General features: G+C 42.6%; 1 protein-coding gene across 1 annotated transcript in view; it reads right to left on the reverse strand.

Moving 5' to 3' along the window:
- The window catches only part of PARD3B (par-3 family cell polarity regulator beta), a 1,186,757-nt gene that overhangs the window by 53,898 nt on the left and 1,115,629 nt on the right, over positions 1-17,230 (reverse strand). The window lies entirely within an intron of this gene.

The raw sequence follows: 17,230 nt of genomic DNA on the forward strand, positions 1-17,230 counted from the left end.
CAACTCTTGGAGACAGTGAAGGACAGGGAAGCCTGGCATGCTGCAGTCCATGGGGTTGCAAAGAGCTGGACATGACTGAGTGACTGAAAAAATAATATTTATCTGATCTGATGATGGGAGACAATTTTTTACATATAAAAGCAAAGAATACATCATCAACCAAAGACTGAAGTTTTAACTTATAAAATTATAAGTTCATATTTACTATAAATATAAACTTAAATTTAAATAATGTTCAGTTCAGTTCAGTCACATAGTTGTGTCTGACTCTCTGTGACCCCATGGACTGCAGCACACCAGGCCTCCCTGTCCATCACCAACTCCTGGAGCTTACTCAGATTCATGTCCATTGACTTGGTGATGCCATCCAACTGCCTCATCTGCTGTCGTCCCCTTCTCCTCCTGCCTTCAATCTTTCCCAGCATCAGGGTCTTTTCCAATGAGTCAGTTCTTCACATCAGGTGGTCAAAGTATTGGAGTTTCAGCTTCAGCATGAGTCTTTACAATGAATATTCAGGACTGATTTCCTTTAGGATGAACTGGTTGGATCTCCTTGCAGTCTAAGGGACTCTCAAGAGTCTTCTCCAATACCACAGTTCAAAAGCATCAATCCTTCGGTGCTCAGTTTTCTTTAGAGTCCAACTCTCACATCCATACATGACATTAAATAATTTTAACATGTTTAAAAAATAATTTTAACATTAAATTTTAAAAATTTAAATATTAAATTATTTAACATTAAATAATTTTAACATGACAATTTTAATATGACATTAAATAATGTTAACATGTGACAAAGTGTTAATGTCTTTAATAGATGAAGAGTTCTAGTAGATCGAGAAGAAAAAGATAAACCTAGATAGAAATGATAGCAAGCAGATAAGCTACCAGACTTTAAAAATACACAAATTTCAATAAATATATGAGAAAAATTCAACTTCCCTAAGAGTAAGGCAATAACAAATTAAAACAGATGGTGATCATAATTCTTATTTTTGAATCTCTTAAATTGACACAGTTTAGAAAATATTTTGTATATAGTGTTGGTGAGGGTGTAAGCTGTCTGGAAGTATACATCAAGAACTTTAAAAATATTCACACTTTGACCTAGTAATACACACCAGGAATTTATCCTGAAGCCTGCTTAACTTATACATATATTTTATTCTCAGGAAGATGAACTTAAGTATCTTAATTGAACTGGATGTAACTGATCAGTTTTGTAGGCTTCACAACACAACACTGGTATCTTACCATAAAGTCTAAGGCTAAGGTAAGACCGTGGAGCTCAAGGGAGTGACATAACTAGGGCTATATGACTCGTCCCTGCATTTGACTAAGGTCTTGCTATTCTTAATTGGAGTAAAGGTGGTGTGTTGAAATCCACGCAGAACTTGACCTGGTATGTGTTTATAGCCATGATCATAAATAAAGTCACTGCAGACACTCAAACATTCATTAAAAAGCATCTTTGATTTAGGCACCTTACTACCAAATTTCCATTTTCCTGAGGCTTTCCATAATCCTGGGGGTATTCCCAGAGGTGCCGCTGTATTTTAGTGATGTTCTGAGCATGGGCTCGACAGAAAATGAACTTGTCAAAGACTTTACATCATTTTGATGAATTGCATATTTGAGTGAAGAGAAACCAGCAATGCATTCTTCTGGGGTTACGCTCTTGGGCTGCCCTGCCGATGCTATTATTCACTGTATTCCACATGAGATGCAACTAATTCACAGAACACTTCCTCCAAAAATAAAATGAAGGCATTGAGACAGTCTAGGGCTACTTAATAATTACATAATTTTTCTCTCATGAAAGGCAACCAGGACTGATCTGCTCTGACTCTGGAGACTGGACATGAGCTGGAACTGGGCTGCTGGGACCCACCCAGAGCTCCTCAGCACTGAGGGGCCATTGCAGGACTTCCTATAAGGAACTGTGCTTCGAGGCTTATGGCGTCCTCTTACCAGGGCCTGGGACCTGCTGGGGAACTGGTTTCTTTAGCAGCAACCCTCAGCCAATGACAAACAGGACTTGAAAGATAAATACCGCAGCATCCTTGCCTCTCACAAGGACAGGACAAGGTGTGAGTGCATTTGTACTGTTTCCAGTGGTCCTAGAAGAACTGATTCCTGTCTGCTGCCCCCAGCAGGACCCTGCTTATTAAGCTGGTACCCTGTTCTTGGTAATAGCTTTCTTCCCTTCCCTTCCTCACTCCCCTTCAAGGGCTTCGTGGGGTTGCTTCACAGATAAAATTACTTGCTCCAAAATCTTTGTCTCTGGGTCTTCAAACCCAGTCTAAGGCTCCAGAATGAGCACAGTTTTTACTTTTGAGTCTGTACTAGGATTAGCACTTCCACTGTCCCTTGTTACTGCTGCTGTTGCAATTGAGACAACAGTATGAAGAACTTCCTATTTGTTTTTCCAGATCTACAAATTATTCATGTTTTGCCCCATTTACCTTGTCATTTTTCCTGTTTTCTTTCATTCTGTTTCCTTCCCCATCCATCCCCTCTCATGGGCTCCCCATGTATGCATACATAACATATATACATGTTATTATACGTATCTACAAAGAAGGAAATGGCAACCCACTCCAGTGTTCTTGCCTGGAGAATCCCGTGGACAGAGGCGTTTGGCGGGCTGCAGTCCTCGGGGTCACAAAAAGTCAGACACGACTGAGCAACTAAGCACATATGGATCTACATATTATTATTTCCTGAACCATCTGAGAGTGAATTGGAGACTTGTGCCTTTTCACCCCTAGGTGTTTCAGTCATATTTCTGAAGAACAAGGGTATTCTATTTTATAAGCACAGCACAGTTACCAACATGATTTCCACTGTTCCTTCTTCCCTTCATGGTTAAGCTTTTTGGGGTCAGAGCTATGCTTAGTCACAGAATGCCAGATGGCATTAAGTCACCAATTCTTCCCACTTGAGAACAATATCATTTCCAGAATTAACGTCCACAGACAGTGATAGATAAGCCTCCACTGTCCACAGAAGCAGTGAACACAGTCACCACCAAAGAGCCCAGGCCCTAGCAATCTGTCCGGCCCCCCTTCTTCTGTTTGTACTTTATGAGAAGACGACTCTGTGCTTTATTATGTCATCACTGCTGATACGCTCTGGGGTTCTCTGTTCAGTGCTGATGAACACATGTTGGTCTGGCCTCCTGGTTGAGTCACTGTACTCAGTGCTCAGCCATCTGAGCTCAGCCATCTCTACATTTCAGGGTCTCCTGCTGGAAGTCTGAAAGGCACCTCAGATCTAGCATATCCCAGCTCATATTCATGATCTTCCCCTCAAACTAGTCCTCTCCTAGCCTTTCCCCTCTGGGGGAAGGGTGCCACCACCCACACCATTTTGTGTGGATTTGCTTTTGACACCTGGTATTACTCCCCTCGCCCCACACCTCCATGTGCAACCCATTATTAGGCGCTGTCAGTTCTTCCCACCATCTTCTCCTGTCTCCACCAGCATCACCACCACCATCTCTTGCTGAACTACATAGCAAAGACCTTTGACCTGGTTTGCCTTTGCTCCAGCCTCCCCTTAATCTCTTCTGGACAGACGTGAAATGCAAGTTTGATCACATCATTCTCCTGCTAAAACTCACAAATGCTTTCTCATTAGTATTTGAATAAATCTGAACATTCTTAACCACTGGTGGTCTGACTTCTACTTTCTTCTCCTGCAGTCTTTGTTCCAGCCAAGCTGCCCTCTTTCAGTCTCTCTGTTCACCATGTTCCCTCCTACCAAGGCCTCTGCACGTGTTGTTCATCTGTCTGGAATATTTCTTATTTCTTCTAATTTCTTCAGATCATAGCTCCAAGCTCACTCCCTCCCTTGATTTGGTCCAATTTCTCATTATATTTTTTTGAATGACTTGTCTCTCCTTTATCTTAATGGGCAGAGTTTCAATTTTATGATTTCTCTGTGATTGTATAATTACCCCTCCAGTGGATTACAAGCTCTGTGGTCTAGGGCCTTGTCCTTCAATGCTTATATTCAATGCCTACAGAGTATACTGAACTTGGTAGCCAGTAAATAGTTGTCGAATGAAGGAATAAGGAAGGGGAGACAGCTTTCTTAGCTCATCTGTTTAGGCTAATACAGTTGCACAGCTAGCTCTGAACAATTCATAAATGATCTCTGTTTTTAAAAAAAGAGATATAAAAAGAGTCACCAGAAAAAGGATGAATTATGGAATTCAAATTGTTGACAAGGTGGAAATTTAAGTGACTCGCCTATAATCAACCCACAGAAGGCAGTCATCACGTTATCTTGGCCATGTTACATGTAGCACATCCGGAAATTACTCGTATAAAACATTGGCTTGAAGCTCTGTCTTATACGGGACCTGATTTCGAGGCTGGAAAAAACTGTGAAAGGGTGTTGCACAGTCCAGACAACGTAGCATAAATTGTCAAAGGCACCAACATATAAGTGGAAAGTGACCAACCATAAACTCCAATCCCGATTTTGTAAGACTGTTTCCAGAAAACTTCACTGTGGCAAACTCCTTCTCAAAACAGCTCAGCATGCTTATTTTCCATCTTAAACCTCTTCTGTGACAATTACAGCTCTTTCCAGCACCTTGCAAAACCTTGCAAAACCCAGGCTGTCAGGCACTCTCATTTCTGGAAATGGGTCTGCGTTTGCCTCAGATACATGCAAGCAATTAGTGGGCAGAAACATTATCTGAGCAGTCACCACCCTGTCTTAATTTCCAAGCAATGGTCAAGTTTAAAGGCTCTTAATGATGCCCTAGAACATATTGTTGGTGGCGAGTAGCCAATGAGAATTGCCAGGTTCCCACCTATTTAACGTGATTCCATCTTCAACCATAAGCGTCAGTTTTGCTGACTGTCAAGTTGTACAACCTTCTATTGGGATGAGCCCCAACCACTTCAATCTAGGCTTAATTAAAGACTTGGAATATAAGCAAGAACACATACTGGATGCTTCTCTTTTTGTACCAGCCCTTCCCACATTTGTACCACAAATGTTTGCCTTTGCTAGAAATAATGGAGCTGGACCAAGGTGTTTCCTGGCATAGTGACTGAGGTCATGGGGCCCGTGTCACATAAAATCCAGGGCACAGATGGGCTCATGTGGCACCTCCACAGTAATCGACTGCCAAAGCTTTCTTCTCTGGACTTGAAGCAGTAAAGTCGATAGCAGCCTTCCCTCTATGGTTATCTGGCATTTCCACCTCATCATGTCCCCTGAGGATCTGTCGGAACTCTACTGGAAAAGAAGCAATGATACTTTCCTGGCTATGAAAATTGCTGAAGTAGAACCAACCAGTGTCTTTTTGAAATCCTACCATGACAAAGAGGCAGTCTTTAAAAAACAGCACCGTTTAAAAGATATTTCAGCTGGGAGGATAGGGGAATTTATATATTCTAAGGGGAGTTCTGTGGCTCATGGATGCTGCTCCTAGTAATTTTGAAGCCCATTAGCAGTTTGTTCATTTTAATGTCCCAGAGTTATACACTGACATTATTTAGGATGGGGTCAGCTCAGCAAGAGCCACCTTAGTAAAGGATGGTCATTGAATGCATCTCTCCAGCCTGCTCACAGCCAGCCTAGCTCGACAACTTGCCTTGGAGAGACCCTATAGGTTTCAGAAGTAGAAAGAGGTGAATTGAATCCAACATCTGCCACATATTCTGTATGCCACTTTGACCATACTACTTTGTGTCACTGAGACTCAGTTTCTTCATCCATCAAATAGGGATAAGATTTTATTTCAGGATTGTTATAGGAAATAAATGAAGTCAAACAGTTAAAGTGCCCACTAGAATTCTTAGAGCATAATAAATACTGCAGATATATAGGTTGCACCCCACACCACCACACAAGTGATTCTGTGAAAGAGCAGTGCAAAGTGCAGTCTGGAGTCTGGGGATGTGATCCACACACTTGGAGTTTGTAGGTGTTCTGCATACACAGCTCTAGGCTGAGTTATTTGCATCCTTATTTGTGTTCCAAATAGAAACAGAATGGTTATTCATGTGTGGCCATATTATTTTTACTTAGAGAAAACTTATCATAGCTATATAAGAATAAAAAATGATATACTTCAAAAATACTTTCTTTTCTTTCATAAATTCCCTGACTAAACAACAATTGTATTATTATTATTATTTTTACTGCTGAGGGTTTCAACACTTTTCAGTGTTGAAAAGACAATGAACATGGATGCATTTTTAATGTCATCTAAGTTATCTTCCTTCCCAGGAACTTATGTTACTCATGAAAAAAGCTGAGGTATTCCAACCTCTCCCTAACTTGTCAGTGTTAGTGGTATGCTAAAGCAAAGTAATCAAGTGACCATCCCCAAGAAAAAGAAATGCAAAAAAGCAAAATGGTTGTCTGAGGAGGCCTTACAAATAACTGAGAAAAGAAAAGACATGAAAGGCAAAGGAGAAAAGGGAAGATATATCCATTTGAATGCAGTGTTCCAAAGAATGGCAAGGAGAGATAAGAAAGCCTTTCTCAGTGATCAATGCAAAGAAATAGAGGAAAACAATAGACTGGGAAAGACTATAGATCTCTTCAAGAAAATTAGAGATACCAAGGGAATGTTTCACGCAAAGAAGGGCACAATAAAGGACAGAAATGTCCTAACAGAAACAGAAGATATGACGAAGAGGTGGCAAGAACACACAGAAGAACTATATAAAAAAGATCTGTACGACCCAGATAACCATGATGGTGTGATTACTCACCTAGAGCCAGACATACTGGAATGTGAAGTCAAGTGGGCCTTAGGAAGCATCACTATGAACAAAGCTAGTGGAGGTGACAGAATTCCAGTTGAGCTATTTCAAATCCTAAAAGATGATGTTGTGAAAGTGCTGCACTCAATATGCCAGCAAATTTGGAACACTCAGCAGTGGGCACAGCAATGGAAAAGGTCAGTTTTCATTCCAATCCCAAAGAAAGGCAATGCCAAAGAATGCTCAAACTACTGGATAATTGCACTCATCTCACATGCTAGTAAAGTAATATTCAAAATTCTCCAAGTCAGGCTTCAGCAATATGTGAACCGTGAACTTCCAGATGTTCAAGGTGGATTTAGAAAAGGCAGAGGAACCAGAGATCAAATTGCCAACATCCGTTGGATCATCAAAAAAGCGAGACAGTTCCAGAAAAACATCTACTTCTGCTTTACTCACTATGCCAAAGCCATTGACTATGTGGATCACAAAATATCGTGGAAAATTCTTTAAGAAATGGGAATACCAGACCACCTGACCTGACTCTTGAGAAATCTGTATGCAGGTCAAGAAGCAACAGTTAAAACTGGACATGGAACAACAGACTGGTTCCAAATTGGGAAAGGTGTATGTCAAGGCTGTATGTCACCCTGTTTATTTAACTTATATGCAGAGTTGCTGCTGCTGCTGAGTCACTTCAGTTGTATCCGACTCTGTGTGACCCCATAGACGGAAGCCCACCAGGCTCCCCCGTCCCTGGGATTCTCCAGGCAAGAACACTGGAGTGGGTTGCCATTTCCTTCTCCAATGTGTGAAAGTGAAAAGTGAAAGTGAAGTCGCTCAGTCGTGTCCGACCCTTAGCGACCCCCCGGACTGCAGCCTACCAGGCTCCTCCATCCATGGGATTTTCTAGGCAAGAGTACTAGAGTGGCTTGCCATTGCCTTCTCCATATGCAGAGTACATCATGTGAAATGTTGGGCTGGATGAAGCGCAAGCTGGAATCAAGATTGCTGGGAGAAATATCAATAACCTCAGATATGCAGATGACATCACCCTTATGGCAGAAAGTGAAGAAGAACTAAAGAGCCTCTTGATGAAAGTGAAAGAGGACAGTGAAAAAGTTGACTTAAAGCTCAACATTCAGAAAACAAAGATCATGGCATCCGGTCCCATCACTTCATGACAAATAGATGGAGAAACAGCGGAAACAGTGGCAGGCTTTATTTTTTTGGACTCCAAAATCACTGCAGATACTGATTGCAGCCATGAAATTAAAAGACGCTTACTCCTTGGAAGGAAAGTTATGACCAACCTAGACAGCATATTTGGAGCAGGAAATGGCAACCCACTGCAGTGTTCTTGCCTGGAGAATCCCAGGGACGGGGGAGCCTGGTGGGCTGCTGTCTATGGGGTCGCACAGAGTTGGACATGACTGAAGCGACTTAGCAGTAGCAGACAGCATATTAAAAAGCAGATACATTACTTTGCCGACAAAGGTCCATCTAGTCAAGGCTATGGTTTTTCCAGCAGTCATGTATGGATGTGAGAGTTGGACTATAAAGAAAGCTGAGTGCTGAAGAATTGATGTTTTTGAAATGTGGTGTTAGAGAAGCCTCCTGAGAGTCCCTTGGACTGTAAGGAGATCCAACCAGTGAATCCTAAAGGAGATCAGTCCTGGGTGTTCATTGGAAGGACTGATGTTGAAGCTAAAACTCCAATACTTTGGCTACCTGGTATGAAGAGCTGACTCATTTGAAAAGACCCTGATGCTGGGAAAGATTGAGGGCAGGAGGAGAAGGGGATTACAGAGGATGAGATGGTTGGATGGCATCACCGACTCAATGGACATGAGTTTGAGTGGAATCTGGGTGTCGGTGATGGACAGGGAGGCCTTTGTGCTGCAGTCCTGGGGTCACAGAGAGTCAGACACAACTGAGCGACTGAACTGAACTGAACTGAAAAATAAAAAGTGCTGGAGAGGGTGTGGTGGTGAACCAAAGTAAACTGGTGCAGCTATCATGAAAATAACATGGAGGTTCCTCAGAAAACTAAAAATATAATAGAATTACCATATGATCCTTCTCCTGGACATAAATACGGACAAAACTACCATTCAAAAAATATATGTACCCCAATGTTTATAGCAGCACTATTCACAATAGCCAAGACATGGAAATAACCTAAATATCCATCAATTGATGAATGTATAAAGAAGATGTGATACATAAACACAATGGAATACTACTCAGTGCTAAAAAAGAATGCAGTATAGCTATTTGCAGCAACATGAAGTCAACTAGCGACTATTATGCTAAGTGAAGTTAAGTCAAGCAGAGACAGACAAATTTTATATGATATCACTTATATATGTTATCTAAAATATGACACAAATGAATCTGTCTATGAAACAAAAACAGACTCATAGACATAGAGAACAGACTTGAGGTTGCTAAGGGGGAGGGTGGGTGGGGGAAGGATGTACTGAGAATTAGGGATTAGTAGATGCAAACTACTACAAATAGAATGATAAACAACAAGATCCTACTGTTAGCACAGGGAACTATATTCAATATCCTGGGATAAACCACAGTGGAAAAGAATACAAAAAAAGGATGTAGATATGTGTATAAGTGAGTCACTTTGCTATACAGCAGGAATTAACACAACATAGTAAATCAACTATACTTCAATAAAAAAGATTCATTTAAAATGACTCTGGGGATATCAGTACTGTAATGGGCCCTAACGTGTTTTAAATCACTAATATTCTAACTAAATTCATAATGGAGGCCTTGGACTGAATAATTAATATCAAATATCCCAACTGGCATCAAGGATATATTGGCTATGAGGAAATGATAAAAAGTTTGATTAAAATGGACTTTTATTTGAGGAATGAAGTGACACAAAAATGATATGGCAGCAGCATTAACCCCCTGATCTCAGCGGCTTGGCATCTTTAAGATGGTATTACACACTAGGGCTTTTTGCATTTTTCAGGAAGTTTGAGTTGACAATGGAGACATCTTAATCTCACAAAGAACTAAATTGCTGCTAATTCATCATTTTGTTCCCTGCATTAAGAGTGAGGTGGTGTCAGAGGGGCCAGTCAAATAAGCAGCTGACTCTATGGGGTAGGGGAAATAGAGACAAGATTTTCAGGGACTGAGGAGAGAAAATGAGAAAGTTGAATCTGGTGGGGTAAAAGAGCTTCATTGATTTTTCAAAAGCATTAAACTCTGTCACATGCAGATGTAGAAAACACACTGGAGACAAGTTCCTCAGCCCCTGTTAGCATTCCTACAAAGTCAGAGCCTTAGTCACAACCTGGGGTGCTGAGAGGTAACTTTTCACTGCAAGAATGGGCTATTCAGGTAAAGTTGTGTCACCAGAAAGGTGACAGGGAGACTGGCCATGATTCCTTGGATCTAGGTGAAGGACAAAGGGCTCTGTCTAGAGACTTGTAAAGAGGAAGTATTTGGAGCTGAGATGGCCTCAAACCCCAGGTGAACATCTGACTGGCTGCCAGGGCTGCGGCGAGCAGGACATATATTCTCATAAAGCATCCTATTTGACAAACTGGCCTTGTGGCAGAGAGAAGTACTCAATTAGGCAGTGTGGAGACTTTGTCAGCTTATACAGATCCAGGTGGCCAAACCTCCACCTGCACTGGACACGCGCTCCCACACATACACACCTAATGTGCTGTGGCTCAGGTTCTCACTGAACTCATTTAATCCCCATCAGCCTCAGCAAAGACCAGGACTGGGGCACTGGTGGAGGTCTGCAGAACTCAAGGGTCACTGCCATTTGCTTAGCAAGGGCCAGAAAGTGAGGCAAGGTTGGCAAAGGAAGATTCAATAGCTGTGAACAGAGCGGAGGCTAACTGGAGATGAGAACGAGTGAAGTCAGAGTGTCTTTAAGCAGTGAGGTAAATGTCTCTGCGGATATTATAACTCAGTGGGTGCTGTGCATGTTGCAGGCTTCAAAGTCGGCCGTGCACTTGTGATTGAAATCTTCCTGGGGCTGGGCAAAGGCGGATGCAAGTGAGAAAGCTGAAACCCACCAAGTAAACCAACTGACATCTTAAAGTGTAAGTCTGCTGTTACGATGTTCTTCTAGTCTGGACACAATCCTATCCAGCACCGACTTAGAAGGCGGGTTTATTTTGGGTTCCAAAGAAGCACGCATAAGGTGTTTGCTCCTTCTAGAGTTGCTCTTTCTACCTCAAATCAGTTCTAGCGTGTAACTTCTGATGCTAAACTCAAGCTGTTTGAACTGTTCAGAGAGAATTTTTTCCCCCTTAAGTAACCCATGTAATACGGGTGAGAGCACCATCAGGACTGAAGCCAGATCCGGCCTGAGCAGGTCTTTGTCCCACATCAGTTCCGGAAAGGGAGACTCTCTCCTCGGGAGCGCTCATGAAGCTTTGCATCAGAAAATTTATCATCATCTCTTTTCTTCTGGGTAGACATTATTCTTAATCTTAAAAGAACCAAAGTACCAATTTGCAGACACTGCTTTTTTCAACTCTCAGGAGTGTTCTAACAAAACAGGATTCCCCTCTTGGTGGGCAAAGTCTATTGCTTAATGTTCATCTAGCAATTACGCATTAAACTGTTCATATTTCAGAGGAAGGACCCCAGGGAACGGGAAAAGAATTGATTTTATGACAGCATTGCAGAGACGGTTGAAAGGCATTACCTAACTGTTCTATTAGTAATGTTCTGTGTCATATGCAAAGATGAATAAGATACGGTCCCTGTCCTCGGGCTCTTACACTTTAGTGAGAATGACAAGCAGGTGAGTAAATAACACAGGGTGTGGAAAAATCACAGAGTTTGGGTCTGACTCTGGCGTGAATGATCGAAGCCCCCTAGATGTTAAATGTACAAACTCGCAGTCAAGGCTGCTCAGATTCAAATCTCAGTTCTGCTGCTTCTAACTGTTGAACCTGGGCAATTTCACTGAATCTCTCTCTGCCTGTGTCCTTGCTTATGAAATGAAGATAATAATAGGGATGCGATTGAGTCACAGGATTGCCGTGCACATTAAATCAGTCAGTGGATACAAAGCATTCAGAACAGGGCCTGGTACATAGTAAGTGCTCAGCAGTGGGTAACTATTTGGACTTCTTGCTTTCTACTGACTCGAGGGAAAAGGGACATCCTCACAGAAAAATCAATACTTTTACTGGAAAATAGTGCTCTGAAATAAATGGTAAAAAAAAATCTTGGGAGGAATTCTTTCCTGAAACTTAGTTATATAAAAACAAAATCTCATCTGTGTACTGGTATAATCAAAACCCACTGTATACATGGTCCTATGTTAGGTCCTGTTGATAGGTGCAAAAATGATGGGTATAGAACAATATCCTTTGTTTCAAGGAATTTATAATCTAATAGTGGTGGAAAGGGTCAGCAAAGAATCAAAATCTAGTCTAAGATGTTTTCAGTGGCACCGGTAAAGTGGTAAACCAATGTTATGGAAGTTAAAAGGAGGAAGAGCTAAAGAAAGATGGCAGAGGGCTTGGGTTTTGGCATGGGGGCTTTGAGGTATTAGAGGCTTCTCAGTGGCTCAGCAGCAAAGAATCTGCCTGCTATGCAGGAGATGCTGGTTCGATCCCTGGGTTGGGAAGATCTCCCTGGAGGAGGGCACGGCAACTCTCTCCATTATTCTTGACTAGAGAATCCCATGGACAGAAGAGCCTGGCTGGCTGCAGTCCATAGGGTTGCAAAGAGTCAGGCACGACTGAAGCGACTGAACACACATGCATGCACTTTGAGGTATCTTGGGGATAGAAGGATGGGTACTTAAGCAGGCAGTGAGATAAGAAGATTAGCCAGGTTCATTTTGGATTCATCATCATAGTGATGAGAACTGAATCTATAAGAATGGTGGAGGGACTTCGCTAGTGGTCCAGTGGTAAAGAATCTACCTGCCAATGCAGGGGACAGGGGTTTGACCCCTGGTCCAGGAAGATTCCACATGCCGTGGGGTAACTAAGCCCGTGTGCCACAACTGTTGAGCCTGCACGTCCTTGAGCTGTGCTCTGGAGCAAGAGAAGCCACCAGAATGAGAAGCCTGTGCACCGCAAGAGTAGGCACTGCTCGCTGCAACTAGAGGAAGCCTGTACACAGCGACAAAGACCCAGTGTGGCCAAAATAAGAAGTAAATAAAATTCAAAAATTAAAGTTTAAGAAAAAGAGAATGGAGGAGGCAGCTCAGAGAGACTCTATATAGAAAACAGGGCTAGAGAGAATAAATATATGTATAACAGAATCACTTTGCTGTACTCCTGAAACTAACACAATATTATACACTACACTCCAGTATTAAAAAAAAGGAAAAGAACAGGAGGCACAGTCAGCTGGGAGCATCAGTGGCATGGTCAGAAGCCTGGGGCAAGAGGTGAGAGTTCAGAGGCTGGTATGGAAAGAGAGCCAATTGTTTTCCAAAAAAGTCGCAAAATGAGAATTTGAGGAGGGAGAAGGGTTGAGGGAAGATCTCCGTTTTCTCTGATGGAATAAAATCAAGTTCATGGGGTCGGCCTGCCACCTGAGCCAGGCTCAGCTACGAGTCCTGACAGCTGGAGGCTTGGTCAGCGTGTCAGGTCCTGAGCCGACACGAGTATCTCTCATATCCCAGGATGTCCCCCCACCGGTCAATAGCGGGCCCCTCCCTTACCATATCTGTCCTGTGACAAGAGCATTGTGTCCAGCCTTGCTGGTTAATTCACAATGGTGGGTCTCTACCACGCAGGAGACCCTGGGTCTGAATCTAAGCCTTGTTGGCCAGGGGCCGTGGCCTCTTACCTAGACCTGAGTTAGCTCCCATGTCCCTGATGTGAGCTCCCTAACTATAAGAACGGCTGTCTCCCAGCAGGCCACCTTAGTTTGTAATGTCCCCTTCATGATCATCTGGATTTCGGGTCTTTCTCTAAGAGCTGGCTGGCCCCTCAGCCTCAGTTATGTCCCCAGCATATCTCCCTGAGCCATTGGCTCTCCTTTTCTGCCTGCTGGGGAACTCCCAGCGAACTGTGCAGCTGAGCCTCTGCATTCACAGTTGTAAGCACAGGGAGGAAAGCCACTGCCAAGGGCTTAATGATATAGCCGAGAGAGGGGTAGTTGATGATGTAGGGTCCCTGAGAAGTCAGTGAGAATGAGCTCTGTTATATACAGGTCTGACTCATTAAAAAAGGGAACACATCATTCCCAGAGAGAAAATTAAAAAGATCTAACAATATTAAAAAAAAATCCTTAAAATACGTCAGCTAGCTTCTTCACTAAGGGTTTTGCTTGAATCACTGAATTTAATACTCATATAAGTGTTATACAGAGTCCGTAATATCATCCCCAATTTGCAGATTAAAAAACTGAGCCTGAACCAGTTGCATCCTTGCCCAAGATCCCACAGGTGAGAAGTGATGGATGGGGCTATAATTATGGCCTGACTCCAAGTCCATGCCTTCACATCTCCCCTTGGGAAGTGTGCATTGGTGAAGACAGAGCGAGTCTGACCTGCAGGGAGCTGAAGCTGAGGAACTAAGGTTGAATGTCTCAGGTTGTGAAGAAAAGGAAGTGAGATCATCTCTGGAGACTGGGCCTGGGGGGCTTAGTCATCTTTGCAGAACTTAACGGGAGCAGAAAAGGGTTGGAATGGCCACTGTGGGACAGTCAAGGGAGTTGACAGCACGACTAAAAGGAATTCTGGACAGCAGCAGGGGCCCAGCTGGGGCTGGATAATGTGACTTTTGTAGTGGAACCAATGAACGCTTTTCCGAGTTTCTCCAGCAACCTTTCATCGCCCTTGCATGCAGGACCACAGAAGAGATAGTGAGCCTTTTCGCTCCCTCCTCAGGACTCAACACTTGATTACAAGCCCGGAAGAGCAACATTGTGTGATGATGCACTGAGCCATCTGCAGAGAAGGGATAATGGGGTCCCGTGGGGGTCGGGGATGGGCCAGGTGGGAATGATGGAGGCTGGAGATGGGAGAGGAAAGAGTTTACTGCTGAACGGCCGGACCAGGAGGAGGTCTGTAAAATCAGAATGGGGCCTGGGAGAATTGAAAGAGGCTGGGAGGCTGAAGTGAAAAAGAAGCTGTTTGCAAAAATACATACATTGTTGTTCACACATTATAGCAGCCCAGGAAACAGCCACTTCCCTGCTCACCCAGGGTGAGTAATAATTTGTGTCAGGCAAGAATAGGGGGAGGCTGATTTCCCTCTGTTTACTACCAAAGAAAAGTGGGGGCCGGATGGCCTGGGTAAAACGTTGGCCTTGGGAAAAGCCTGGTGCTCCCTAACGAGGTTGTATTACAACCACGCTCTGCTTCCCAAAACAGCACCCTCAGGAGAAAAGAAATAAAGTCATTTTTCTTCAGAGGTAAAAGATTTAACATTGCTTAACAATAACACTTAACATCGCTTAGCCCTTAGCCTTAGGCAACCCCATAACTACCAAGTGCTGGGAATTGTCTTTTTTCCTGAGCAGGCTAGGGCTCTGGCGTTATTTTGTCAAGTGTCATTGAGCCTGGCAGCAGGCTGTATGGGCTTCTTTAAAATGACAGAGTTCCATGAAAACATAGCAGGGTGCCCCTTGACTAGGGCTTCTCACCAACTCCATGCACTGGGGGGCATTTTCTGTGTTGATGGCTCCAAATCTGATATATAAATCAACACTATTAAGTTTATCTTAAAACTCCTGTGATGTTCTCCACAAACAGCACAGGAGCCAAATTAGTCAGCAGTATGTTAAGTCCCCAATAAGGTTGGCCACTAATTTCTTATAAGTAGAATTATTCCTATTTTTAATTAAAAATTTAGCTCCATAAATATTTTAAAGCTCCCCACCTCTGTGACTAAGAGGGGATCCGGTGCCTACAGAGATGTGGTCCCCTCACTCCCCTAACAAAGGAGCAGTGGAGCTGGTGAGATTCAATTGAACGGACAGTAAAATTTCTAGGGGCAGGTTGTGGGGCGGTGGGGGATAAGAAAACCAGGGTAAATGTCACAGGCACACAGAAGCCGGTAGTCTGTCTCCTGCCTTAGGCATTTGCATCTTGGGTAAATATGGATCCCCCTCGATGGATTGGAGCACACGGGTGGGGATTCTCTGCATCTCCCCCTTAGATGTTGAGATGGAAACTCAAGTTTGAGCCCCTGCATTAAAAAAAACCAGAGCCAGGGACAGCTCACGCACTTGATCTGAGCCTTATTTATTCTCCATCATGACTCCTTCTGACCAGGAATCTGAAAAGGTACGTCAGCACCTGTAACCCATCACTTTTGCCACTGTGTTACGTGTGTGAGTGGACTGTTTGTCAAAACTGTTTTCGGTCTAAGATGTTTCGCTTTGGGCTAGTTATATTCTTAAGGCTGGCAGGATTTTGTCAATCCATATATTGTGACGGCAGCCCCCAGAGTCACAAACAGCATCAGTGTACTGCCTCTGTCAGAAAACTCCCTCCACGATATTTAATCCTAAAACAGACATGTTTAGAGTCAGCCATGATTGTGCATTTCAGGGCTTATTAGTAAACATAAATAGGAGTTGGAAATTCAGAGGACTTATTGTTCATTATTATTTATCTAAGCATTGGTTGCACTCTCACAAAAAGTGGATCTGCTACCTCCTGTCCTAGACAGTGGGTCCTGAGGATGAACTGGCCAGTGTTTCCAGTCTCCAGATTTTCAGGGCCTTATACATAGATGATCAACAGATACTTGAGGAAGGAATGAATGAGTGAAATTTACAGAATTTCTGTACTTATAAATGCTATTTCTGTGCTTTTGATTTGTACCCAAAAAAAAAAAATCCATTTCCGCAGTCTGAGTACAAGTTGGCCAGGAAAGACATTAAACTGTTTCCAGTTTTCCTTTTTCTTCCTTTTCTAAGAAACAGTACTTTCCATCTGCCTTAACCACAATTTCCACACACTTCAATATTGAAAGCCAGAAATTTTATATTTAAAATGAGTTTTGGAGACTACTTCTATTTTTTAAAGTGAAAACAAAATACTAGGCCAGGGGGAAAAATCAGAAGAGGAAAGAAATAGAGGATGAGAAAAATAACTATGAGACAACATATAAAAAGAGAAATCAGGGAGACAAAATATAGTTGTACAGAAGCTTTTAAAATATTGTACTTTGGGTATCCTGCTCAATCAGTGTTCAAAATTGTTTCTCTGCTAGATTTGAGATTTTATTACTTTTGAAAATCAACATACTATTTATAAGAGCAGATGGTCACTTACGCTATGCTTGTTGTAATATTCAGGATGTTATTCTTGTCAATTCACACACAGAAATATAGTCAACACGCAACTCAAAACGGTAACCCAGCTGTGAGCTAGGACTTTAACAATTCAGTTTGATAATGGAAAAGCTTTCCTTAGGGTCCACCTGCACCCCTCTTTTTAAAAGGGGGCATTCCGTAATATTTTAGTTTTCTGGCTGGCATTAACATTTCTTTTTTTTTGTTTTTCAAAC

The sequence above is a fragment of the Moschus berezovskii genome, chromosome 2 (genome assembly GCF_049115385.1).
Source record: "Moschus berezovskii isolate FMDL1 chromosome 2, NW_MosBer_1.0, whole genome shotgun sequence".
In the NCBI taxonomy this organism is placed as follows: domain Eukaryota; kingdom Metazoa; phylum Chordata; class Mammalia; order Artiodactyla; family Moschidae; genus Moschus; species Moschus berezovskii.